The sequence below is a fragment of the Peromyscus maniculatus genome, chromosome 10 (assembly GCF_049852395.1).
Source record: "Peromyscus maniculatus bairdii isolate BWxNUB_F1_BW_parent chromosome 10, HU_Pman_BW_mat_3.1, whole genome shotgun sequence".
In the NCBI taxonomy this organism is placed as follows: domain Eukaryota; kingdom Metazoa; phylum Chordata; class Mammalia; order Rodentia; family Cricetidae; genus Peromyscus; species Peromyscus maniculatus.
The window spans coordinates 4,454,014-4,479,505 of record NC_134861.1 but is presented as its reverse complement, the minus strand read 5'-3'; the positions used below and the strand labels follow the sequence as shown (position 1 = coordinate 4,479,505).

Genomic DNA, 25,492 nt, shown 5'->3' with positions numbered 1-25,492 from the left:
TCCCAGCATCCAAGAGGCTGAGGCAGGAGGATCCTAAGTTTGGGACCAGCCTGGGCCAATAGTAAGTGTGTGTTTGTGCTGCGGGAGGTGACGAGTAGGGCGGAGGTGACAGAGCTATTGCCACGTGAAGGATGAAGAGAAGCCTGGCACTTGGGTTCCCAAGAGAGGGAAACGGTGCCAAGGGAAGGGTTCCCAGGGTACCCAAGTGTAGGACAGGAGAAGATGGAGATCCCCAGTAAATTGCATTTCACTCCGAGTCCTGATGGGCCCCGGGTTTCCAGTGATCAGTGGAGCAGGTGGACAGGCCACTCATCTAACTCTGGCTTAATTTGATGACAGACTGTTGTCAGTCTGAACCCTCAGAGGTCTCTTCCTCTGACTCTCACACAGGTCCCTTTGAGATCTGCAGCTTTTCCTAATTCCCCTCTGCTTCGTTTTGAAAAATGCTGGGACTTCAGCCCTGTCCTTGTGACCTCAAGAGTCAGCTGTGCCCAGAAGGAGGCTGTGTAGGGAGCAAAGGCGCATACACGGACTTGTGGCCACTAGTGTTGGTGACTGACCTAACTGGTGCCAGCACACCTCAACACTCATGCACACACACTACTTGCTCTAACATTCCCACCAACAGACACAAGAGGCAGCCAGACCTTAGCCTTCACAAGGGGCCTTCCAGGTAAGTGTCCACAAGGGGGCAGTGTGGCCACAAAGGCTTGCAGACCGGAGCCTCAGGCACCAACCTCATCTACTCGAGGCCTGAGCAACACCTGATTAGGCCTACATGGCAGAGGTGTCTCTTCCCTGAAACCTAGGTGCCTGAGTCTCTGGTCACTGAATGATAGTTACCTGTGCGTCCTGATGCCTGGTTATTTATGGGGTAAGCTGTGGCTGCTGTTGTCCCAGAGTGCCCCATCCAATCACTCAACAATCTCCTCTCATCCTCTCAGAGATAGAGACCCAGGCTCTTCTCCCAAATGGGCTGCTGAGCATTAAAGAATGTTTATTTAGTCCTGTGGGTTGGAAGTGTTAGGAAGTGTAAGAGCATGTGTCCTCCACACTTGAGAGTACACATCGTGAACAGCTCAGCACATACACACTGCTAACGGTCGGTTGGTTCTGAGTTAATCTTTTTGTTTTTTTGTTTTTTTTCGAGACAGGGTTTCTCTGTGTAGCTTTGGTGCCTGTCCTGGATCTCTCTCGGCAGACCAGGATGGTCTCAAACTCACAGAGATCTGCCTGGCTCTGCCTCCTGAGTGCTGGGATTAAAGGCGTGTGCCGCCACCGCCCAGCCTGGGTTAATCTTCAATCTAGAGATCATCCAAATGGGAGGAATGTAAAACTCAGCAGCATTGGTGGGCGTGAACTCTCCCTTTCCGCTATACAGAAAACAGTAACAAGGAAAAGCAATCAGAGAGACAAGGCCCACCTGTTCCTCTCCACCCCAGAGGAACAACACTGAGCTTCAGACTGCCCTTGTTCTGGTTCTCCAAAAAACATGCTAAGAGAAGGTTGGAGATAACAGATTTATTATCCTTTGTCCAGGTTGCATTGGATAAGACACAGTATAAAGATTCAATTCCTGTTTGGAGTGTTTTTTCTCCTCTTGTGACTGGCAGCATGGACTGTTTTCCAGTCTCACCTCCCTACACACAGCCTTACTCCCCTACTCAGCTGAGGCGCGCACATGGGAACAGGGGAGGGGCTGCCCACGGGTCCCTAGCTGCAGCACCATCCTTGGTGGCTCTGCTCTCTGCTTCCTCAGGAGAAGAGTCCATACATACACATGATGTAGGATATCCTTCTGTACGCTGTGAATACATGTTGCTCCCATTGGTTAATAAATAAAGCTGCATTGGCCTATGGCAAGGCAGGAGAAGAGTCAGAGGGAAATCCAAGCAGAGATACAGGGGGAAGAGGGCAGAGTCTAGGGAGACTCCATCCAGCAGCCCAAGGAGCAAGATGCCAGCAGACGGGTAATGCCACAGCCACATGGCAAAATATAGATTAATAGAAATGGGTTAATTTAAGTCACAAGAGCTAGTTAGTAATAAGCCTGAACAATAGGCCAAGCATTTATAAGTAGTAATAAGCCTCTCAGTGACTATTTACAAGCGGCTATGGGATGGGGCTGGATGCAAAAAAGCCTTCAGTCACGCGCGCACACTGTTCTAGCAGTGGAGGTGTGTATACCCAGAGGCTGTGCTCAACTTCTAGACCATTCTTTAAGGGTGAGGTCTGTGGCCGTGTCCCACTGAGGGCAAGCAACAGTGCTGTGTGTACAGCCCTGGTGTGGAGCATATGGCGCTCAGCAGTGAGCTGAGGCAGATTCCTGTAGTCAGGGCCTCGGGTTGAGACCAGAGACCAGAGCTGAGTCCAGTCACCTTCTACTCCAGGCAAAGGGCTCAGGGACTGGGGGAGTGGGGAGGGGGGCAGATGCGCCATGGTGTTAAGACACAAGTCCAAGCTGGGCCTTCCTGGGTGCTGCAAAGGTTGAACCTCGTGTTTAGTTTGTAGTTTACATGCAAACAGTGACTCTGGTATATCCAGACACGATGCAGGGTTATAACCCTCTTCTTTCAGGTGGACTGGTATGTGTTTGTCCAGGCAAAGCACAGCTTTCATTTTAAAGGACATAAGAGATAGTTCATTCTGGAGCCAAATATGAATAACAATGGCCCAGAAACATGAACTCAAGTTGCTCCAGAAAACACATTCTACCTTAAAAGCAGCTACATGCTACATGAGATTTTCTTATAGAATGGAGAAAGTCAAAAGCCAAGATGTTTACCAAATCCATTGGTGGAGAAAACAGGTAGGTGAGTTACAGTGAAGGTCTGCTAAGAACACATCTTTAAAGTGTGTCTGTGGTCAGTGAACCTCAGTAATCCTTTCACATCCGCCTCCTGATTAGCTAGGCAGTGTTGGCGCACGCCTTTAATCCCAGCACTCAGGAGGCAGAGCCATGTGGATCTCTGTGAGTTCGAGGCCAGCCTGGGCTACCAAGTGAGTCCCAGGAAAGGCACAAAGCTACACAGAGAAACCCTGTCTCGAAAAACCAAAAAAAAAAAAAAAAAAAAAAAAGAAAGAAAGAAAAAGAAAAAGAAAAAAAGAAAAGAAAAAAAGAAAATGAGATTAATAGCTTCAAGAAGCAAAGAGAAAAATTTGTCTAAAAGATAGAACTGAATGCTAGGAAGAAAGAATATTTAGAATATATGAAGAACTCTTGAAACTTTAAAATATGATCATGGAAGTTTAGGATATAGCTCAGTTAGTGGAGTGATTGCCTAGCATGCATGAAGCCCTGGGTTCAATCCTCAACACTGCATAAACTGGGTGTGGTGACACATGACTGTAATCCCATCACTCAGGGAGTGAAGGCAGGACAATCTGGAGTTCAAGATCATCCTTGGCTATATAGTGAATTCAAGGTCATCCTGGGCTACATGAGACCTTTCCTTTTCTGTCTCTCTGTCTCTGTCTCTCTCTGTCTGTGTGTCTGTCTCTCTCTCTCACACACATACACATAGAGAAAAACATACACACCACTTGATCAAAGAAGTTCAATATTTTATGTGTGTGTGTGTGTATATATATATATATATATATATATATATATATATATATATGTGTGTGTGTGTGTGTGTGTGATCCTAAAAATATATGAGTATAGAAACGGAATAGAAGAACCAAAAGAAAAGATTAAGGAAATCTTTATTAAATGAGTTAATAATTTACTTATTTATCGAGAGAGCGCAGGGAGGGACATGCATGTGGAGATCAAAGGACAACTTGCAGGAATTGATTATCTCCTTCCTCCATATGGGTCCTGGGTTTGTCAGGTTGACAGCAAAATCCTTTATCTCCTGATACCAGTCTAGTATAAAGGAAATCTTAAAGTAAAGCTAAATACTGGGGGGGGGTGGATGTGTGAGAGAGAAAGAGATATCAAAGGAGGAGTCCAGGAGTTCTAACACTAAATAAAAGGTCTAGGATGAGAAGGGAGAAGAAAATCAAGTTTCCAGGTCATGCTAGTCTGTACTAGTTGGGCTGTTTTTTGCTTTTCTTTTCTTTTTTCTTTTTCCTTTTTTATTTTTATTTATTTATTTATTTATTTATTTATTTATTTTGTCAATTTGACACAAGCTGGAGTTATCTGGGAAGAGAGAAGGAACCTCAATTGAGAAAATATCTCTATCAATTAGCCTGTGGTGGAATTGTGTTGATTAATGACTGATGGGCCGTGCCATCCCTGGGCAGGTGGTCTTGAGTTATATAGGAAAGCAGGCTGAGCAAGCCATGGGGAGCAGGGCAGTACGCAGCGCTCCCCCATTGCCTCTTCAGTTCTCGTCTCCAGGTTCCTGTCTTGAGTTCCTGCTCTGGCTTATTCTCATGATGGACTATAAACTGTAAGGAATAAAGCATTTCCTCTCCAGGTTGCTTTCGGTCATGGTATTTTTTTTTAATGTGAATTGGTGTTTTGCCATGGGTGTTGGGTCCCCTGGAACTGGGCTTTCAGATAGCTGTGAGCTGCCATGTAGGTGCTGGGAATTGAACCTGGATCCTCTGGAAAAGCAGTCAATGTTCTTAACCACTTAGCCATCTCTCCAGCCCCCTGGTCATGGTATTTAATCATAGAAATAGAAAGCAAACTAAGATACAGGTTAAAAGGATGAACTGAATGTTCAGATACAAGAAGGCAAATGGTGTGTGCCTCAGGCATGTCTACAGGACTCTCAGAATCTTGAGTCAGAGACCTTGTAAATAAATGTATAGAGAGAAAGGACCAGAATTAGAACTACGGCAACATGAAAAACACAAAGACCGGAGACACTGGACTCAGCCACAGTTCAAATCCTCAGTGGCAGGACGAACACTCAGAAAATGTGCTCCTTCCTGTGGAGCCACTTGAGGGTGTGCTTCTCCAAAAAGACGGGGGAAATTGAGAAAGAGGAAGTGGGAACCCCACAGAAGGGGACGCCTCAGAAGCAAACACAGTGACAGGACACTGGTGAAGGAGGTCGCGGGTGACAGTCAGGTGAAGGCCAGACTTAGAAGAGTCCGTTGGGGGCTGGTGGAATGTCTACTATACTGGAATGCCTTTGGGGAGATTTAAATTACTTATTTCAAAAAGGTGAACAAAACTAAAATGAGAACACTTATTAGCTCCAGGAGAAGCAAGCTGAGGAGAGGGAGCCGGCTGCTTCAGGCTGTGTGTGAAGGGTGGTCGCTTAGCATCACCAGGCCAGTGCTGACACAGTGATGTCGGAGTAGGAAGTAGCAGTGAGAGAACAGGGAAATGAAACAAACAAACAAAAACCGGGCAAAGTTGAACTGCGGCTTTTGGAGAAGGGGAAGGAGAGCAACCACCGTGCTTTGTGAGCGTATTAACTATGGGGCTCCTCGGATTCTGTGCTTCAGACTGTCCTGGAACTCACAATGCAGCCCAGGCTGGCCTCCAACTTTTGGCAATCCTCCTGCCTCAGCATCCCAAGCATTGTGATTACCCCGTCAGGCCTGGCTAAAAGATGGAACTTGATGTGAACCTGTGCCTCGGGCTCAGCTCATTTTTTCTGCATCTGCAGAGGGGGTCCCTGGAATCACAGTGGGCACCTCTTCAGAGTGTAAAATAAGGAAAATGGATTTTAGTAGTTTAAGCCTATGCACACTGGAGGGGAGCACCACGCTGCCTCTTTCTCTCTCACCTGGGAACGCGCTACCAGGGGACAGGACAGGTTCAGCCCCACCTCCAGGGAGCTCCCCCTCACTCTTTTGGCCTTCCATGCTTGTGTAGAAGCTTACTTTTGAGATGGGAAAGCCACAGCCTGACCCAAGGGGTCCTTTTCAGGCAAATGCCAAGGGAGAGCCTGGATCTGGGGTTCCTTTTCAGGCTGACTCCAAGGCAGAGCCCGAGTTTGGTTGCTGGTCACAGCTGCCACTTTCCCAGTCCTACACTCTGGAGGCCAGGAGAGGTGCAGGGCCAGCAGGGACCCTCTGGGTAAAGGCTGCCTGGCCTCCAGTGTGTGCTGGGAACACTCCAGTGCTGTGTAAAGGAATGGGCACAGTAGGGATCATGGTATTGAGGGTTCAACCCTATGTGCCAAGGTTAGTTATACATGGAGGGGTGTGCTCAGGGTAGCATCTTGGAGGCCTGGCCAGCACAGTTTGAGGACCCGTGAGTGTTGGAATGGAGACCCAGGTCTAAGGATAGAATAGAAGGGGAAAAGGAATGGTCTTCTAGCAGCCCAAGCTAGGCAGGTGTTGAAAATTGGGTGGGACCCATCCAGAACCCATGCCAGGCCTGGAGGGACAGATGGTTCTGGAACTTTGTGGGTGAGCCCCACATTCATTTCTACTAGACAGCCCTACCTTGGCAGGGCCTGGGAGCCAGGCCTAGGGGAGGGACAGGAGCCAGTCGCCAAGTCTCCTGGGCCAGGCTCATCTATGTCCGTTTCCTTCCCCTCTGGTCCTGGAGGACTTTATCGTCACATGTACCACTTTTTACCCCATGTCCCCGTGCCCAGTGTCAACTGGAGAAAGGCTGGCCACCACTCCTGACGCAGGCTTAGGTGATTGGCGAGCCTTTCTGGGGATCATGGGGAACCACTCACTGTTGAAAGCCACAACTTCCCTACCCAAGCCTGTGGTCTTCCCCTTCCAGACCCCTTCATTTTCCCAGAGGTCATGTGGATAAAAGAGGGAAGGAGGAGACCGGAGGGGGGGGAGCTGGGGAGAGCAGAGGGCAGAGCAGCGTCTGTGTGTACAAACACCGCCTCCATCACACCACCAAGGCCGGAAGTGGTACCCAGAATAGAACAGGCTGCTTTCAAGTTCCAAATCGGGCTCCGGGGGCTGACAGCATGTTTGGGGTGTAAAAATAGAAATATCGATACGTATGAGGCCAGGGTCTGCCACCCACGGGGTTTGTGTTTTTAAATAGAATTTTCTACTAAGGTTGGCTTGACAGTGTTCTAGACCGAAAACTGATCCAAATGAACTTTTCAGAGGGCAAAGCCAGAGCCACGCTGGGCTTGATCACCAGAGCCAGGCGGCCACGGGCAGGTCCGTGGAAGGAAAAGAGAGTCTACGGGTGATCGCAGGCTTTTCGACCTCGCTATGGCTCTGGCCCCTCTGTCCAACACTGCATCTTCACCAAGAAAGCCCTCCCAGGTCTGGTCCAGCTTGGTTCTGCTATCCTCAGGAAGCTCCCTCTGACTCCATCAGCCAGCCCTTCATCTGCTCTCTGGCTGGCCAAGGAGCCTGACCTGGCCCGGCACAAGAGGTGGTAGATGCCTGGCCAGATGCTCACAGGCGGGGATCAGGTGAGCAGGCTGTGTTGACCAGTAGAGCCCTGCAGGGAGTGATGAAAGCTGGAGGGGACATATGCATTTGTGCATGACATGGAAGCCTGGAGAGGCCTCCTGTGCAGCGATACCTAACTGGCTCTCCCAAGGTGCACGCAGGGCTGGCCCAATAGAAGAAGGTAAGCCTGTAAGAACCGTAGCTCAGAGTGTGGCCCAGACCTGTGTCAAGGCCCTGTGTGCACCCCATCTATAGCTTGCCATGTAGAAATCCCTTCAGCCACTCTCCACTGCCCACCCTCTGCCCCTAACCCTGCCTTGATGCTTTCTCATACCAGCAAAGGAGAAAACACCCTGTGTCCCTTGACCAAGACCAGTGTGAGAGAGCCACAGGATCTGGCCTGGGATAAGGAGAGACACAGAACCCAAGAAGGCAGCTCCGACCCTGCCTGATTTCTCTGCCAGGTATGCCGATAAGCCAGTCTCCCAGCAGAGGACCCTTGTCCTCACAGCCTGCCAGATGTCTACATGTCTGTTTGAGGCCAACTCTCCCTCCCACACACCTCTTCCCAGTTAGATTCTAGCCTGAACTGGATCCTCCCCAAGGTTCCCAGGCCCTTGGGATCCCTTCCCTGCCTGCCCTCAGTGCTGTTGTCTATGGACTGCCCTGCCTTCTGCTGTCCCTCAAATGAGTGGCCAGTAGCCTTCAACTTTGGTCCTACCCAGAACCAGGCTGGCCAAGGGGAAGCAGCCCTACAGTGAGGCACTTCTTAAAACCACGGTGCTGTTGGGTGGTGGTGGCATACGCCTTTAATGCCAGCACTCGGGAGACAGAGGCGGTCAGAGCTCTGTGAGTTCGAGGCCAGCCTGGTTCCAGGACAACCAAGACTGTTTCACAGAGAAACCCTGTCTCAAAAACAAAAACAAACAAACAAATAAACAAACAAACAAAAAAAAAAAACCTCACAGTGCCATCCCTGGGATAGAAATGAGAGGGTAGGCCTACTGTTTCCGCAGACACAGGAACCTGACTGGTCAAGCAGGCCCTTTCCTTGAGAACTCTCCCCGTTGGTTTTGTCTAATCATTCACCAAACATTTATTAAGCAACTGCTTTGTTCCAGGAAGTGAATGAGCCCCTGGGGATGTAGCAGTGACCACAGCATGCAAGGTCTTGCTCTAGTAAGATGACATTCTAAAAGGAGTCTGGCCATGTCAAATATTGGGGTTCAAAAGACAGGGGAAGAGAACGGGGTGTGAGGAGGGTGGACAATTTTTGGAAGAATCAAGGAGGGCTTGGTAGATGGCCCAGTCCAGGAAGTACTTGCGACACAGCAGGAGGACTTAAGTTCAGATCCTCAGCACCCACGTGCTGTGTGCAGTGGCATATACTTGTAACCTCAGCTTTGGGGGGCAGGAGATCCCTAGAATTTGCTGGCTACCAGACTAACTGAATTGGTGAACTATATGTTAACTGAGAGACCCTGTCTTACAAAATATGGCAAACTTCTGAGGAAGGTACTTGACATTGACCTGTAGCCTCTCCATGCAAGCGTGTGCCCACATGCACATGTGTACACACACATACACACACACACACACACACACACACACACACACACACAGAAGTAAGGACATGACTTTCTTTTTTTTTCAGCTAAAAAATTATTTATACTCTGTGTGTGTGTGTGTGTGTGTGTGTGTGTGTGTGTGTGTGTGTGTGTATGACGGTGGAAGGGTACATGCTACAGTGTGCACATGGAAATCAAAGTGTGACTTCGTGGAGTTGGTTTTCTCCTTCCACCTTTACATAGGCTCTAGAGATCAAACTCAAGTTGCCAAGCTTACATGGTAAGCACCTTTATTCATGGAGAGAGCTCGCTAGCCCAGTGGTTCTCAACCTGTGTGTCTCGACCCCTTTAGGGTCACCCAAGACCATCAGAAAACACAGATATTTACATTACGATCATAACAGTAGCAAAATTAGAGTTAATGAAATAGCAACAAAAACAATTTTACAGTGCCGTGGCCCCTTAACACAGTTCCTCATGTTGTGGTGACTCCCAACCATAAAATTATTTTGTTGCATATTCTGGGCCCTGGGACAGTCCACCAATCAGCAGCACGATCCTCAGCAGGCAAGAGATAGGCCATGCAGGGGGATGGCTCACTACACACGTGCTTTGCCGAGGCCTGCTTCCCCCTCTTCCTGCTGGTAAGGAGGCTTTGCATCCCTTCTGCTCAACTGAAGCATGGGGTCTGTCCTGCACACCCTGCCATCTTTTCAGCTCCAGTTGGGAGCTCTGGGTGCCCAGCTCCTCAGGCCTCACCTGAGCTACGTTTCAATGGATATTCTCCAGGTACCTGTCTATCATCTTCTCTGAACTTGGCATCTGGAAGCCAGCCCTGTATCTGCCTTCAGTCAGCTTCCTGCAGGTGGCACCAATGTCTGCCTTTGCTCTACTTCCTTGCTGGTCTCTGTCCCTCCTTCAGCTTTGGGGACAAGAGCTGCACTGTGACCCAATGGCATCGATATCCATTTCCTATTATCCATAAGAGTCAGGATTTGCCTTGAATCGTTTCAGGGTCAAGCAGGGTCCCTTATGGACCCAGGCATCTGATTAACTGAACTTGACACCAGGAATAGATGTGTCTAGCCCTGTCCAAACCTGAGCCAAGTCTCAGGAGTAAGGCAACTGAGTGAGATGGGGGCAACAGTGGACAGAGGTGGGGCTGAAAGTGCAGGATTCAGAGCCAAACAGCCTAGTGCTCTGCCCGTGGCCTTCTCCTGTGGAGAAGGTGAAACAACCAGGGCAGGCAGAGGGTCACAGACAACTTCAGCTACACAGAGGTGATACCTGGGCAGACAGAGATGGGGACATGGTGGGTACCCCAGAGGTTGGGCATCTCAGCCAGTCAGCACCTGCCTCTTTACCACTGGGATCCATGAGAGTCAAGCTGTGGGCAAGTGGGGTCAGCCCTAGGGCCAGAGACAGGAGTAATGAGTGTGTGTTGTGGGATATTATTTTAAGATGTGTTACATTTGTTTATGCTGTGGAACATTTGTTTTAATGCTGCAAAGATGTTTTGCATTCTTTTACGTTGCATTTGCTTAACTCTGTGAAGCTATGCTACTTTGCCTGTCTAAAACACCCGATTGGTCAAATAAATAGCTGGATGGCCAATAATGAGATAGGAGAAAGGATAGGCAGGGCTGGCAGGCAGAGAGAATGAATAGAAGGAGAACATTAAAGGGAGGAAGGAGCAAGAAAAAGAGGAGAGGAGGACACCAGGGGCCAGCCACAGAGTAAGAGTGAAAGTAAGATACATAGAAGTAAGAAAAGGAAAAAGCCAGAGGCAAAAGAGCCAAAGAGTAATAAAACCCAGCTGCACTGAAGGGCTAGGACTCTGGGCACACTCCCTGCTCCTCTCTCCCTTGCCTTTATCTGGCAGATGGCCCTATCCCTTCACCAATGGAGAACTCAATGCCCTGTTGGCTGAAGCTTCTCCCAAGTCCCTCATTGCCTCCATTCCCAAGCTCCAGGCTTTTTGGTATTTTCCTAGTGGGCACCAATCTCTCTGTATTTGGTCTCGATTCTTGGCCATCTAATTTTCTGGCCTCTGCCACTTCCCCTACACCCAATTAACCTCTTTGGCTGCAAGGATGCCTCACATCAAAGAGCTAAACAGAGGTGCTGAGCAGTCCTGGAACAGGTGGGCAGAGACATGACCCACACTTGTGCAACTACAAAGCGCTCCCTCCCCAGTCTGGATGTTCCCGAGTCCCTCCAGTAGCTCAGCATGAATCACTCATACTCAGCCCCTCCATCCTCAGCCTGGTGGAGTGCGTGTCTCTGCAGCTACTGGGTTCCCCACCACCACCTGGGTAGCTCCCTTTGGCCCCCAGCCAAAGCCTGTCCTTCCTTGGCCCATAGCCTCCCGAATCTGGGACCTGGAGTCAATCCACGTGGGGATAAGTCCTCCCTGATCCCCAAGCAGTGAGCCTTCTCTTTGGAAGGTTCCACTTTTCTAAAGTCCTGCTAGTCTGGCTTCAGGCTCACACATCCCTGCCTGGCCCCAGGGCTCCCTCAGGAAGTCGTCATCTCCTAGGAAGTCACCCATCTCCAGGTCCCTGCCCCTTAAAAATGGGGTCCTCCAGGTCTACAGATGGGCTTAGTCAAAGGCCTTAGTGGCTGTTCACAGGAAGCCCAGGGGATTCTGTGTCCTTGGCTTCAGCACTGGACCCCAGCACTGGCCACGAGACTCCAGCCCTTGTCGTAGAGGCAGCAATAGCCTAAAAGTCCCCAGTAAGACTTCAGAGGTTCCCAGCAAACGTTCCCTACCTGGTGTCTAGATTTGAGTCAGACCCACCCAGCAGGTGGGTGGAGCCAGCAGACAGATGCTGCTCCCATACAGAGAAACTATTTCAGATATTTCCTCCAAGGAGGCCACCAGATAGAAGGTGTGTGTGTGTGTGTGTGTGTGTGTGTGTGTGTGTGTGTGTGTGTGTGTTCGCGTGCACGCCCGCGCGAATCTGCCAAGATCTTGTGAGCACCTACTGTTTGCTGGTTACAAACCCTGCATCTTAGTCCACCAACCAATCTCCCATCAACGAGAATGGTTACCCTGCGCTATGGTACGTTGCCAGAGCAGGGCTGGGGCGGGCTGAAAGGGCGAGGGCGGGACCTGAACCTAGGGGGCGGGGCCAACTCGGAGGCGGGGCCTGCGCCGGAGAGCTTGGCTACCCGCCCAGCCCGCAGCAAAGCAGGGCAGCAGAGCAGGGATCCGCCTCCCGGACGAAGGGTCTGTGGGCTGGGAACCGGCGGGTAAGGCACTGCATGGGTCTCGGGACGGGACGTGGACATGTGTGGCACAGTGGTTTCTCAGAGACCTGCCTGGGTTCTTTGAACCTGTGTTCCGCCGTGGGGTGGGAGTGGGGTTCATAGGTCGGAGCGGCTGCATTCTGGACTTGGGTCTCTGCGGTCAGTCCAGGAGGTGAGGTGGTGCTTCGTGTGTATCCTGTGTCCCTCCGGCGCCTCTGGCACCCGCTACAGGGCCCATCTAGAGGGGCTTCCAAAGACTGAGAAGGTGACTTTCTTCCATTCCCTCCAGGTAATCCAAACTTGCCTTCCTTCAGAGGCTTCACGAAGCTTGAGCGCAAAGCCACCTGTTAGAGCTGATTCACACTGACTGACGCATGAGTGACTGGGTGTGGGGAAATTTGCAGATCCTGAGGAAGACAGAGTCTCTGAGAGGATAGAAGAGTGGTCGAAAGTTGCAGGTTAGCTGACAGGTGGGTCTCCACCTCCACCCTGCAGCCCACCCTTTCTGTGGCTCTGGGCTGTGGCTGCTGAGAGTCCTGTTGGAGTCTCTTCTCTCCGCCCCCTCTCATGACCCTGAGCACCTGCTGTTTCCTCTCCGCCCGTCTGTTTGTTCATTCCTCGACAGTGGTGGTTCTGTGCCTCTTAGACAGGTGACCCCAGTAAGCAGTCCTGAGACACCTGCCTGGCCCCAGGCACTGTGTGGGACCTCAGGGATTACTACATGTGACTGTTAAGGATACTACATCCTACTTGAAGGGGCTCTGGAAATGTCACCCGCTGAGTCAATGGTGAAATGCACAGAATTGTTTCACAACAGAATGGGTCCAAGGCTTAGGTCCTGGGCTGGGAGCAGGAATGGGTTCAGGTCAGGCCTGTACCAACTCTGTGTGACCTAGGTGAGTGCCTGCCCTCACTGGCTTAGGTCCCTTTGGACCGGAAGAGGAGCTGGGCAGTGTTCTTTCCCTGACAGGGAAGCCTAGCCCAGGACCCCAGATCCAGCTCTCCACTCCTGGATTCTGGGAGTGGCTCCACAGAGATGAGACACACACGTCTGTCCACCTCCTTTCTCACGGCCCCTTCTGGCTCTCTGGGACCTGGCTCTGGGTTCTGGATGGAGACAGACCCTGGCAGAGGGGACAAACTAAAAGGGTAGACAAGAACTGATGGGCAAAGCCCCCGGGCAGGAGGGAGTACAAAGGGAGTCTAGCCTTTGGGGATGTCCCCCTACAGAGTTACATATACAGAAGCCCACTCAGGAGGCTGGGCTGAGAGAGACAGAGAGGAGGAAGGCCGACTCCAGAACTGCCTTGGAGCTTCCTGTTCACATGGATAGAGGAAGTGGTGTGCTGGGTCAGTCCCCAGAATCTCTTTGCCCCCATATGGATACATGTGCACATGTAGGCCCACAGATAGGAAGCCCAGGGGGTTCCGAGAGTCAAAATGACCTGCTTTAGTCATAGAGGGGCAGAAGGAAGAGCATAAACTCAGGCTGGGGTCCTGGGTTCAAATCCAGCTACACGATATTCGTCAGGCGTTTCCTGCTGCTGCTCCTCCATTACACATCGGTAACAGGATCGGGAACCACTTTCTACCCAAGGGTGGTTACGAGTGCCCATGGTCTGCTAGTGGTGGGTAGCTGATACTCAGATACTGGCAGTGCTTCCTCTGTGTGCCCTGGTCACACAGGGACCTTGAGCCATTTCTGCTTGTGGTTGAGGTTGGGCTAGGCCAGGCCTGGAGAGGCCTGGGGCAAAGGGCAGATTTCCAGGTTCCTGCCTGCGTTGGTCTTTGTGGGCAAACACCTGTGTCTACCAGGACGGACTAGTACAGGTTCTGTCCTCAAAGCTCCATTATGAGGGACCGAGGATCAAAGATTCTGGAAGGCCTTGCCCTCCTACCGTCGTCTGGCTGGTTCATGTCCTTGGTATTCCCTGGGCACAGACATGTATGGCTCTTTTCTAACCTTGCTTGGCAAGGTTAGAAGGGGAAGTAGGCAGCCTGGCAGAGGAGATGGGGAACTATTGGGGAGGGACAGACAGGCCAGGGAGGGTCATTGACCTAAGTGCCCTGTGTACGCCGGGGGGTGGTAAAAACATGGAGGAGTCCGGAGAGCAGGAAAAAGTGCTCTTCAAACCCGAGAGACCTCCTCTGAGAGTAAAGTGCCTCAGTGGGCCTCCGGAGTCCTCCAGGGGACATTTCAGGACTGGAGATAGTCCCGTGGGTGGGGTACCTAGGAGCTGTGGGAAACTCCAGGCTCACCTTCCACTTCCCTCGCTGCCCCTCAGGCAGTGCTTAGTGGGCAACAGAGACGAAGCCCAGAAAAATGTTGCTGCCTCCTGCCATGACTCAGGGCCCTGGGCCTCCCAGGCAAATTATACTTCCGTTTTTATTTAATGATTGATTTATTTTATGTGCATTGGTGTTTTGCCTGCATGCATGTCTGTGTGAGGGTGTCAGATCCCCTGGAGCTGGAGTTACAGACAGACCTGAGCTGCCATGTGGGTGCTGGGAATTGAACCCAAGTCCTCTGGAAGAGCAGCCAATGCTCTTAACCGCTGAGCCATCTCTCCAGGCCCAAATTCTACCTCTCAACTCTTACTTTTCTGTTCTGTAAAGCAAAGTGCAGGTGCAGCCACGTGGCTGGACTTGGACTCAATGTCAGTCCCCCCTTCCCCCACCCATGAACCCCAGGGACAATAGGAATGAAACAGAAAGCCAGCTGGGCTTCAGGATGAGGGGCATCATGGGCACCCAGATGCCATCCCATCTAATTTTTTTCTTCGTCTCCAACACTCTGACTTCTGAGGTTCCAGCACCAAGTGTTTGGATTTTCTGTTGCTCCATGGATCCAGAGGCAACTCCTTGGTCCACATGATCTGGCTATGGAGGGTTCCAGGCACACCTGAATGATTTTTGCAACCTGGCCTCCAGGGACAGTATTAGCTTGACCAGTTAGGGCAGTCGCCTGGGGAGGCCAGTAGGCCTTAAGGGTTAACAGGCACCCTTGTGGCATACACTCCCATGCCCAAGGGCCAAACTCTGATTCCGAGAACTGCTGCCTGCTTCCCTGTGAATCACGTTTACTGCACGCCCCCTGGGCATGGTAGAATGGCCCACAGCCAAACATGCCTGCTTTAGGAGTCTGAGACGGGTGCAGGGTGTCTGCCTGCTTGAGCCTGCAGAAGGGGTGTGGTCCTTGGCCTGGGATCTGCTAGCTTAGTGGTATGCATGCCATGACCAGAGCTGGGCTCCCTCATGACCCCGGGCTGAGCTAGCTCAGGCTGCTTTCCTGGGGTTTTCAGAGCAGAGGCTGAACATGAAAGGCGCAGAGCTTGTCACGAGAACCAAGACAGAACCATGTTCCAGGCCTCATCCAGTTTGTGGGTTTTTTTAAAAGATTTATTTATTTATTTATCGTATAGTATATAATCTGGCTGCATATACTCCTGCATGCACGAAGAGGGCACCAGATCTCATTACAGATGGCTGTGAGCCACCATGTGGTTGCTGGGAACTGAACTCAGGACCTCTGGAAGAACAGCCAATGCTCTTAACCTCTGAGCCATCTCTCCAGCCCCCAATTTATGGTTTTTTTTTTTTGGCTTCAGCACCTTTCCTGTGAAATGGGATCAGATCAGGATTAGCTCTTGGGATCACTAGGATGTGTAAATGAGAACTTCAAGTGCTGCAGGCCTCTGAGAGGCCTTCTCTAGTCAGTATCCTCAAGCCTGAGCTGGGGATTCATGCTCTTGTTCCTGAAGAGACAACAGGTCTATTTGGGGGTTACTCCAGCCTGGGCCTCAGGGTATTATTATAATCTGTTCTGTGGTATTAGAAAGACACCTGTCCCTGACCAGGTAGTGGTGGCACATGCCATTGATCCCAGCACTCAGGAGGTAGAGGCAGACGAATCTCTGAGTTTGAGGCCAGCCTCGTCTATAGAGCGAGACAGGATAGCCAGGGCTACATGTAGAAACCCTGTCTTGAAAAACCAGAAGAAAAAAAAAAAAAAAAGAACACCTGTCTCCATACCCTGGGCTTCCTACTATATTATAGGAATTCATTGGGACCTGGATGGGGATCTGGGAATTGCCACTCCACCCTGTTCCCTGCCTCTAGGAGATTGGCAGACTCCGTTTCAGAAGGCTGCTTGCTTAGCTGGACCAGTATGCCTCCCACACATGCTGTATGCTCTGTGTACCAGGCCCAAAGCCAAGCCCGGGCCATAGGAGTGGTCAGGCCCACGGGGCTGAGGACAAGGATTGCTGGGAGAAGCAGTAACTCAGTGTCTGGCCCACCCCACCATACTCTCTGAGAAGGAATTTTTGTTAGACATAATCATGTGGATTAGTGATCAGGGGGCCCTCTTTGGCTGCCTTGTACCCTACCCTACTCCTGAGCTGTGTGCCTCCTCTTAACTGTATACACTGTGACCTACCTGTCCACCCTCCACCTCCCTAACCACCACCACCCCCATCAGGAACTCTTGCAACAAGGGACTCTGAGTATTGGCCTCAAAGGGAGAGGTGCAGGGCCTCCCTGAGCAGGGAAGTTCCTGCAGGCTGGGTGGGTTGGACAGCTACTGGCAGTGATGGTAGAGGATTCCGCCAGGCTCTTTGAAGTTGTCTGCTGCTCTCCTCACCTGCATTTAACGCTCCATTGAGCACCAGAGACAAACAGGGCCCTGTCATCCTGGAAGCTGCGCTGCCTGGCCTGGCAGAGTTTCCACTCAGACAATAGTGGGTTCTTGTGCTGGGGCCTCTCATGAAGCTCTCTGTTTCTGTCACAGCCCCTCCCATGGCCATTATCACTCAGCATCAGGGACCCAGCCACTCCTAAGCCTGGTCTCATTGGCTTCAGCAGCAGCAGGGCAAGTAAGGAGACAGGGAATTCCTTCCTTCCCTCCTTCCTTCCTTCCTTCCTTCCCTCCCTCCCTCCCTCCCTCCTTCCTTCCTTCCTTCCTTCCTTCCTTCCTTCCTTCCTTCCTTCCTTCCTTCCTTTCTTTCTTTTTCTTTCAAGACAGGGTTTCTGCCTGTAGCCTTTGCTGTCCTAGAACTTACTCTGTAGACCAGGCTGGCTTTGAACTCACAGAGGTCCACCTGTCTCTGCCTCCAAGTGCTGGGATTAAAGGCGTGTGCCACTACACTACTGCCCGGCTTGACAGGGAGTTCTTTTCTGGTAGGAAGAGTGGTTGCCAAGCTCTGGGCAACCATGTGGCCCCGCCCTAAACTGAAACAGTGCCCTTCTCTGTGACTGCTCCCGTTGAAAGACACACATTGACATTACCTGGCAGGGGAGATACTATGATCACAAAGGTGTTTTTTTCCCAGGGCAACGCTCATCCATTGTACTTTGGATGTCTGACCTCTGTGACTTCCCCAAATGCAGGGACTTCAGAATTTGTGGTAGTGTGGGACCATGTTCATGCTCTCCCATTAAAAAGAAGAAGAAGAAAAAGATGTACTTTGAGGCCAACATTGCATTGGGGTCAGCCTGATGTCCTGTAAGCTGCCTGCCAGAGGTTTCTGAGGTGCTGAATGCCAAGAGCCGGCACCTGTAAGAGGTCCCAGCAGAAGGTGAAATTTGTAGCCATTAGGGGAGTGGGAAGAGTTGGCATCTGGAAAGCTAGCCTGGAGGCCTGGGCTGGCAGATGTGGGGAGCACAGCCCTGGAGCACAGTGCCAGGCACTGAGCAGGAGGAGGCACAGCAGGAACAGCACTTTGGCCCTGTCTGCTCTTCCCCTCCTGTTTGAATCCAGGAAGGGGAGCCGAGTTCAGTGACTGACATTGACCCTTTTTCCCCCTCATGGCTAGGCAAACAGTGTTGGGGGTCTGGGCCTGGCAGGCAGGTCCGAGGCCAACTGCGTGAGTCTGACCATGGCAGAGCAAGGGACTGAGTCCCCTGCTGCCATTACCTTCTTTGTCAGAAATCTCTAGGAACACAGAAATGGCTTCCTGGGGCTGGGTTGGTTCAGATAGTTTCTATCAGATGGTGCTGTGTGAACTGGATGTTCTTCACACTCTCTGTATAGGTCATAAACATATAGACATAAAAGGTCTAGCCTCCACCGGGCAGTGGTGGTGCACGCCTTTAATCCCAGCACTCGGGAGGCAGAGCCAGGCGGATCTCTGTGATCGAGGCCAGCCTGGGCTACCAAGTGAGTTCCAAGAAAGGCACAAAGCTACACAGAGAAACCCTGTCTCAAAAAACAACAACAACAAAAAAAATGTCTAGCCTCATGGGGTATGTGACGGGGTTGGGATACATGAGTGACCCAATGGGAACTAGATCTATGTAGGGCCCGAGGACCTCCCTAGTTGGCGTCAGTCTGTCCAGGGCTCCCCACTGACAAGAGCTAGCAGTTCTAAGAGTTAGGCCTTGGCTCGAAGCTGGAGTTCCCACTGCCTTGTGACCCGCAACCCCCTGCCTAGGACTTTATATCATACTTCCGGCTGGCCACCCTTCCCGGTGAATTCCTGCCCAATCTTCTTATAGCTTGTCTGTCCAATTCTACTAGTGGAGTGAGTGTGCAGCTCCGGGGAACTCCATTCCGGCTGCTGAGCCTAGCACATGCCAAGCTGGGACTTCTGTAGAGAAGGACTGCTCCAGGGTGGAGTCCAGGGCAGGAGCCATCTGGAATGGCCTGCCTTCTGGACTTCTCCAGAGCTGAGCTCCTTCCCTTTAGACCCAAGGCTATAGCTGCCCTAGGAAGTGGGGCCTGGCCTGAGGTGCACGCTCTAACCAGAGGGCCTGGCCCTGGTTTTGCCTGCTGTGGGTCTGCTGTTGGGTCCACTAGACAGAACTCAGCCCTGAGTCCGCCAGCTCACTGCTCAGATTCAGGACAGTTCAATCTCTGACACCAACCTTCCCATTTTCTCAAAGATGTCACCAGGAGGGTGAAGTGCTGTGGTTGGTGGTGGCTGTGCCCACTCCGGAGACAGGAAGTTGCCTGAGGAGGAAGAGGGTTAAGAAAGGACATTCCCCTGCCCCCACCTCTGGGCCCTGGCTCAGACATCCCTTCCACAACCAGGGTTCTTTCTGCTGGGCAGCAAGGGGGCAGCCATTCTTGGACTGGGGTCCAGAGAGACGGGAAGAGATCCACTCCAGGCCCAGGCCTCAGCCCACTGAAGACCCCCAAGAATGGTACATGAGGTACCCTGTGGAGTGGGAGCAGGAAAAGATTGCTGGTCAGAGGTGGAAGAAAGGAATGGTACTGGCCGACGTGGGTCCTGTGAGCACTGAGGTTGTGTTTTGTGATTTTTCTATGTGTGTATTTTTGTATGTTTGTTTACGGGTGTCTATGTTTGTAGGGGGGAATTCATGTGTCCATATGTGTGCATGCATGTGGTGGCCCAAGGTTGATGTTGGGTGTTTTCCTTTATCTTTTTCTACCTTATTCTTTGAGCAGAGTCTCTCACTGAACCTGGAACTTTCCAATTTGACTGAATTGACTGGTCTCTGACCACCCTTCAGGATGGCATCACAAATGTGCGCCGCCTCACCCAGTTTTTGATGTGGGTGACTGAAGATCTGAACTCACACTCTCATGCTTGTGTGGAAAGTGCTTTACTGACTGAGGCCTGCCCTCAGTGCTTTGGTTTGTGATTTTAAGGATCACTCAGAGCTGGGCATGACATACCTCTAGTCCTAGCACTTGGAAGGCAGAATGGCTACGCGCTTGAGACTCATCTGGCTTACAGAGCAGGTTGTAGATTAGCTGAGGCTACGTAGTGAGACCCTGTCTCAGAAGACTGGGAGAAAAAACCCCACTTTGGGGTCTGGAGACCATCCCAATATCCTTACTCTACGGCAGCGTCCTCTGAGGAGCTGGGTGAGGAGTCTGACTGCTAAGTGAAAAAACAGGCCTATGGAGGCCCATGGACAGGTGAGATGTCATGTGACTAGGGAGGGTAAAGCTCCACAGAGGGAGCCTTGGCCAGGGAGCAAACCTGGTGGGAGCTGGGTCTAGTGGTTCAGGTTCTGCCCAGCCCAGCCCTCGCCCCACACGGCCCAGGCCGGGGTTCTCTTTGCTGACCATGGCAGCTGTCTCTCTTGGGAGGGAGAAGCCAGACTTGACATCCTGAGGCTGGGTCTGTGGCACTGACAGAGCTGTGCTGCAGCCCCTACGGACAGTCTGTAGCCAGGAAGAGAGGCTGACCCATAGCAGCATAGACCTGGGCTCTGTGGACCACCAGAAGCCACCTTACTTCTGGGAGCCTGGGGGTGGGGGTGACACAGCCAGGCACTGCCACATTGGGGGTGGAAACAGGGAGCCCGTGAAGGTGGGAGAGCACAGGACTCGGGGTTAACATGGATCTGAGGTTATGGTGGTCAAGGACTCAGCCTGGACAAGTCTCCCTTCGGAAGGAGGGTTGGGCTTGGAGAACCAGACTCAGAGAACAATGGGAGCATATGCCACAGGAGGCCCTCCATCTTCAGAAGCCTCCCCACCTCCTGCTGCCCGAGGATCTTGAGGGGCCGGCATGTCAGAGTACTGGATAAAGACCTTGAGCCCTGAGGCCAAGCCCAGTCACCTTTAACAGCTGCCTTGTGTTGTCACTGAGGCAGGCTGTCTAGAGGCAGGAGAGGGTGAGGTGTAGGAGGCCTGGCCTTGTAAGGAGAAATGGTAGGGCCATTGGATGTGTAGAGAAAAGGAGATCCTCCTCCTCCCCCTTGACAGGCCTCTTCTGACTGTCAAAAACTAGACCAAACTGCTGAGAGGAAGCCAGGTCTGGGTCCCTTTCCCACCCACAAAGGCCCACGGCCAGACCCTTGTCCTCACTGGGCCTCCAAACAATGGGGTAGTGTGAGGGTGCCTGGGAATGTCTAGGTCAGCTGGACCCATGCTGAAGGGTGAGGACAGGAGCCAGCAATAGGCTGTGAGTCATGGTGTCCACCACCAGGCCTTTGAGGCCCTGGGTTACCAGCTGAGGAGGAACAGGCAGTTCTCAGTTCCGCAAGCCAGGGTCTGGCCTGCACCTCCTTCCTGCTTTTGGTCCCTCTCTGCAGCAATTCCTGTGTGTCCTCTAGTCCCTTCCCTCTGTCCTGTCTATATCTCTCTGACTGTCCAGTCTGAGACCTAGATCTGGCTACCACAGCTCCTCACAGCCTCTTGCCCACTGAGACCCCAACAGAGGGCCTGGACCATCACCCGTGCTACCTTTGATGTGTGCTTGACCCCACGAGGAACCCAATGAGAGGGTAAGGTGTTACCTTAAAAGGAATCCTAAAAAGTACTAAGGGGTAGCCTGCTGCAGAAATGCACACCTAGTGTCTCAACCACTAGGGAGGATCGAGTTCAGGGCCATCTGGGCACCATAGCAAGACTGTGCACCACAAGAAGAGGGTTTGGAGGTGTAGCTGAGTGGTGGAGCACTTGCCTGTGTATGAGGAACCACACTACCATAGAGAACAAACAGCAAAGACTTAGGAATAAAGAGTGGTAAAATCCAAGAGTCTAAGGAGTAAAATAAACTCAGAGAATAAAAATTAAGCAACAGCACCAAACAATTTGGACCAGCTTAAAAATAGTAATGTTTGGGGGTGGGGAAGGGGAGAGATCCAATGGATGAAGACAGACCCGAAGGTACCATGTGGAGAGTGTGCAGAGGAAGGGCTGGTCTGCTGATGCAGCCTGACTGGGCCCTGCCTGTGGCAGGGTGGACAGGGGCCAGAATAACCACAGGAACCCATAGGGTACAGAGAGGCTAAGAATGAGGGTCAGGCCTGGTGACCCTGGGTCCTGGAACTCACTAGGGCAAAGTCCTGGAAAGTGTCCAGGCTGAGCAGACCCAGGAAGCTTATTGATTTTGTGTTGGCCGAGGAGGCCAAGATGATGTGAAAAATACCCAAGTGTTGAGTAATAGATGATGGAGCAGGCCAAGGCCATTAGCAGGCACAGGGGTCAGGGCTGGTGTCTCTGGAGGCCTATCCTGGGAGACCCTAACAGATAGCTACAGTGGGAGGTCTGGTATGGCAGCTCCAGACCAGGACACTTCAGGTGCTCACTCAGTGTGCCAAGACTGACCCTTGACCTCTGCCCATGGCTCTGGCATGAAGCAATGGGGGTGGATCTCTGACTGTCTTCCTCACTTCATCCCCCCACCCCCAGGATGAACTCCATGACCACACACAATATGCCCAGTGTATTCTCTCACTGTCTCTGTGCCCTGTGCTGGGAATTGGAGCTCTGCAGGGTACCCTCACCCCAAGGACTCTGGCACTGGTCCTGGGCCAAGTGCCTGTGACGAAGACTTTGTGAGCCGTTTGTTTGGTCCTCAGAGGACCATTCTCAACAAGCCCACATCTCAGGAAGAGAAGTGCCTTGCATCAATCAGCACAAAGGGACAAAGATGGGACTGGAGCATAGGTCTGCTTGGTGCCTAGACCCCGGTGGTTAGACCCTGTCGGCCTCAGCCGAGTACTGTGTCCCAAGCATGGCACTTCTGCCTTGCATGTCCGAGGGTGTGTGCACCTTCTCTTGTCCTGACCCTGAGGCCTTTGCACAAGCTTTCCTCTATCCGAGACACCGTCTGTGTAATCCTCTTGCTTGGCTAACTCACATGAAAGATTGCTTCCTGGTGCTGGCTAGTGTGTCACTGTGTCTGGTGGAGTGGATGTCACAAGGATGTGAGTCAGAGGAGGCTACTTCCACGGATTATTAATAGGCAGCCCCAGATAGAGAATGATGCCAGCCTGGATCCCGGGGTTCAAGGTGTGGGGTTTGCCCATAAACAGTGGTGCTCACAGTAACTCTGAGGATGAGAGATGGGGACTTGATCTCTTCAGGATCACCTGTCTTTGCTTCACCGTGAAGCCTGTGGTGAAGCCTGCACCTTCTGTGCTGAGCCGGACAGCTCCTGGGACTTCTCAGTTCTTGAGGAGGAAACTGAGGCCTGGAGCTCTGCTTCTTTGCCAGAGTCTTCTGGTATGGCCATCAGGTCCCTGGCCTCCTATCCAGAGCCCTGCCTTGTCTACAGAGACTGGAACCCAGCACTGCTGTCCTCACAGTGGGTGGACTTTCTGCCTAGGTGGGCCCTGGGGCCACTCTGAACAAAGCTTAGCAAGAAATGTCTTCTAGGGCCCTGGGAATGTGAGGCTTTCAGGCTACCTCAGTGTCTACATGAAGAGGACAGAATATTAACTGTGGCACAGGTGACTATGAGCTACCAAGTTAATAGCCTCGGCTATTCATAGAAAGATTCCTGGGCCTCCTCATTCCAGCTGTAGGCAGAATCCTCTCTGTATTCCTGACCCCCATGCCTTGGCCTCATCTTGTGCTATGATGTAGGTGTCCCCAGGAGGGGCTGGTGGGTGGGAGCTCTGTCCTCTCAGCTGCTGGGTGTTGGAGAGGTAGAGCAGGCTAGACCTGGGAAGGGCCTACCTTTGGTTGCATTCTTTGTCCACCCAGTGGTCGGCGGACGTGACTCTGATCTCAGAGGAGACAGTGTTTCACTCCAGGCATGATGACTTGTTGTCCGGAGATTTTGTCTATTCCTGTGGCCTTCAGAGGATCAGCAGAAAGTTCAGGAGCAAGGTATGAGTGTCTGCTGTCCCAGCAGGGTACTGTCCTTGCTTTATCAACACAGACACTGTGAGGAAAAGCTCCCCCAGGGAAGAATTGGTGCCTGCTCCATGATGCATGGCTTCAAGGACATCCTTCATGTAAACGGAGCCCCTTCCCCCTCCTAGGATGAAGGAGGTGGGCACATGGGTCAAGATCAGTGGTTCTCAACATTCCTAATGCTGCGATCCTTTAATACAGTTCATGTTATGGAGACCCCCAACTATATAATTATTTTTGTTGCTGCTTCATAACTGTGATTTTGCTACTATTATAAGTTGCAGTGTAAATGTCTGATATGCAACCCCTGGGAAAGGGTCATTTGACTCCCCCCCAGGGGTCATGACCCACAGGTTGAGAACCACTTGTCTAGATGATTTCATTTGGCAAGTGAGCACCATGAACTGAATGCAATGGGGTGTTGGGGTAACAGCTACTGGGACATAGACAAGGCCTATGAGAAAAATCTGATATCTACATCATACTGAACATACATCAGACATTGGACGTATGGGGGATGGACTTAGAGAGGTTCCCTGTACCCAAGAGCTGACGCTGGCAGAGAATATAGGTAACAGCACTGAGGGGAGGAACACAAGGAAGCCAGACTCTGGGAGGAGCTAGAAGATGTCCTTCAGAAGGGACAGTGGTCCAGACATGGGGCCTTGGAAAGCTGGGAGGGTAGCATTCCTCTGTGTGGAGATAGAGTGCAGTCTAGTGTGTTTGGATCCAATCCGACACTGTGAGGATGCGGTTCAGCCAGGGGCAGTGGGGATGATGGAGCATCTACCAGACCTGTGAGGATGTGATGGGAAAGTCTTGACTGATGCCGAGCATTTCCAAAGCACTCCTCTGACACTTCCGTGATTTCCAGTGTGACTGATAAAGATGTTGTCAGTGGAAGCCTAGGATCCTGGAATAAGCCAGTCTGTCACCTCACTATATGGCCCACACGGGAGCTGTGGGACCTATCTATCCCTCAGGAGAGGAAACTGAGACCCAGAGTGAGTTACAAGTCTTGGAGAAGGGGATGGAGACAGAGCTGTTCCCAGTGAATCTGCTGTCTAATTACTGAGCCAGTCTGTTCCCAGTGGTCACTTAGGTGAAGAAGTTTCCAGTAGGTGGGCTACTCAGAACTGAGTGCCAGTCTCAGGGGGCAGCTCCCAGTGTTTATTGCGGGGCCTGGGTCCTTGGAATGCCCAGGCTAGCTGCATTCGGTCGGGGAGTAGTGATACAGGCTGCAGATGTGGGTGAGGTGCCAGGAACTCGGGGGTGGACTTGGCCTGTACGTCAGCACTCTAGAAAGTTGCTTTTTTTTTTTTTTTCTCAAGCCATTAAAAAGTGGAAACTTGTCAGTATTTGTGATGAACTGAAGTGTGAATCCTGAAACGCCTCTGCTGGCTTGTGGTTTGAGGCAGGAGAGCGGGCTGGCAGCAGGCATCACGCCAGCCTGCATTTCCTGGAGACTTTGCCAGTTTCATTCTCCCCAGCCCCACCCACCCCTCACCATACCGGGCCTAGTTGTCTTCATCATGGAACTGTTCCCCAGGCGTCCTCCTTGAAGCCAGTGTGCTGCCCCCTCCTGGCCAGAGCAGACTCTGCACCAAGTTTGGGGGTCTCCAAGAGCCCTGGATCACATTATTCTCAGCTTGCCTTCAGCGCAGGAGACATGCCACCACCCAGCTCAGGCACCTTACTAGGAACAATAATCCTGGGCCTGGGAAAGGAAGACCCTAGTCAAACACCCCAGGACATAGGGACATAGTGAGCCCCCTTTGATGCTTGGCTATGTGATATCAGCCTAGCACCTTGG

The 25,492-nt window shown here is 51.7% G+C and overlaps 1 protein-coding gene and 1 non-coding gene across 8 annotated transcripts in view; both read left to right on the top strand.

Moving 5' to 3' along the window:
• Window positions 1-12,015: 12,015 nt before the first annotated feature.
• Window positions 12,016-25,492, top strand: part of Sh3bp2 (SH3 domain binding protein 2) — a 37,797-nt gene continuing 24,320 nt past the window's right edge. Inside the window, exons 1-2 of one of the 7 annotated variants that reach the window (XM_042285820.2) lie at window positions 12,035-12,119; window positions 12,406-12,574. The gene's annotated coding sequence lies outside the window, so the exon portion shown is untranslated. Of the gene's footprint in view, window positions 12,587-19,233; window positions 19,360-25,492 lie in introns of those variants that run through there. The other 6 variants (XM_016004002.3, XM_006985558.3, XM_042285819.2 and 3 more) reach the window with 6 other exon arrangements.
• Window positions 17,396-17,551, top strand: LOC121821064 (U1 spliceosomal RNA). Its single transcript, XR_006061762.1, has one exon. It is a non-coding gene; the product is annotated as a U1 spliceosomal RNA (small nuclear RNA).